Here is a 2,060-nt window from a genome sequence, read left to right as displayed (position 1 = left end):
TCTCAGATATAAGAACAACTTAGAGCACATCTAATCTAGAAGAGATATAATATCAAAAAAGCTTGATCAATCCAAACAACCACAGCCCTAAACCAGCCTAATCCATCTCTAGAATCCTAACTCACTACTCAGATGAACAAGACATGATAATGATACACTCAAAACCAGAAAATGATGCAACTAGCATGATAAGATAGATGAGATAAAGATCTACAACTTTATATAAAGACACAAACTTTGATTCTCAATACCCTAAAAGTTATGAGATTTACAAAGTATGAAATCTAGGAAAAAGTAAGAACAAAAGCAAGAACAAAAGTTGCAAATGATGTAAACAAATGCTAAAAACCCAAAAGGGGTAAAAACTAGGTTTTTTGGTGGCTACAAATATTTTTCTGACCTAAGCTGACTTATGGGAGGCTATGGGGTACAATAGATATTTATAGGATAAGAGGGAAGCCCTAAATTAGCTAACAGACAAAATAGAGAGGTGGCTCGATGTGCTCGACCATGCACCGTCGAGTGGCTATGGTCGAGTGCTTCATTCCTCTGTTTCTTCACTGGTTGAGTGCCTCAGCAGCACACGGTCGAGTATCTTCGGGTGTGGTGGTCGATTGGCCTCTAAACCTTGGTTTTCCTCTTGTTTCAGCCTTTTTCTTCTTCATTGGTTGAACTTTACTCCTCTTAAGCTTCATTTCCATGCTACTTGGGTCCGAATCACCTGTTTAAACAAGAAACAATGCAAATGCAATGCAAATTCTACTCTAATGCACAAATAGACTCTAAACTACACAATAATGACAAAACTAGCTAGTAAATCATGCAAAAGGTGTAAATATACTATGGTGAAACATGGTAAAATATATGCATATCAGTACACACGAAATATAAAACCGATTCTTTCATTAAGTAAAAATATTCTACAAAGTTGACAAAAGACTTTAAAAGTTTGTGGCCAGGCCTAGAGCCAAAAAGATTATACATTTAGACTTTTGAAACATACTTTTTCTTTCTGTACACAAAGGCACAAAAATTACTTCAGGCTCCTATCGTCCAACACGCCCTCTAGCTTCCCTCTATTGGTTACTTGTAGGACAAAATACTATCATAAGTAACCTAATATTTCTTAGTGAGTCTCAGGGGTCCCTACAGAAGATTATATTTTCATCCCAACCCAAAGATATTAAGAATCAATCACCAAATCACAACCAATCAATCAGAGAAAGCATGCAGATGGTAATAAGCCAAGAAAATAACCACAAGCAAGCAATCAATGCAACATGCAAAACTTGAATAAAAGATAATTTTTAAACAAGATTTACTAGGCCCCAGATATTCTGCCTTCCATCCACTACATGTTCACACCCGCATTACAACCACAAAGGCACGCAACCAGTACAACACACCAACTACACCGTCGTGTAGACAACCTCAGTCAAGGTAGCTAACCAAGTCCACCGAGCTCTTCCCAACAACATGCAACACAAGAACCAAGTCAAGGCTTCATGTTGAGACGGTTCCCCAAGGAAGGTCAGTCACATCCCCATTCTTAGTGCGCTTATGGGTAGTCGGACCTCCCGTCACGAACGCCACACACTAAGACCATCCATGCAATAGATCAAATGAACAGATCAATATCACGAACATGATCTACCATGGAATTCACAATTGATACTTAAGTTTATGGTCTTAAAGAACACATAAACAACAAGTATGAATACTTAACCTCACGCAATAGATCAAATGAACAGTTCAAAGATTCTGAACATGATCTACCATGGAATTCACCCCAACATTTCACCAAACAAATTTAGATGCCAAACTTCAAGAAAATCTACCAAGAAAATCAATAAGATGCAATCTAAAGAGAAAACAGCTAATTCCCTCATAAACTATGTTACTTTATCGCATTCATACATGGAACTTTCATCTGTGCCTATTCCCCCATTAACTACAATAAAATTTGAATATTATACATGAACTATATAAATCCGGTTAAAAACCACAAATCATGAGACGGTGTTAATGTGCCGTTAACAAATAATGACTAAGATGCCACG

This window comes from Camelina sativa, chromosome 1 (assembly GCF_000633955.1).
Source record: "Camelina sativa cultivar DH55 chromosome 1, Cs, whole genome shotgun sequence".
In the NCBI taxonomy this organism is placed as follows: domain Eukaryota; kingdom Viridiplantae; phylum Streptophyta; class Magnoliopsida; order Brassicales; family Brassicaceae; genus Camelina; species Camelina sativa.
The sequence above is the reverse complement of the archived record's forward strand: the minus strand, read 5'-3'. Positions refer to the sequence as shown.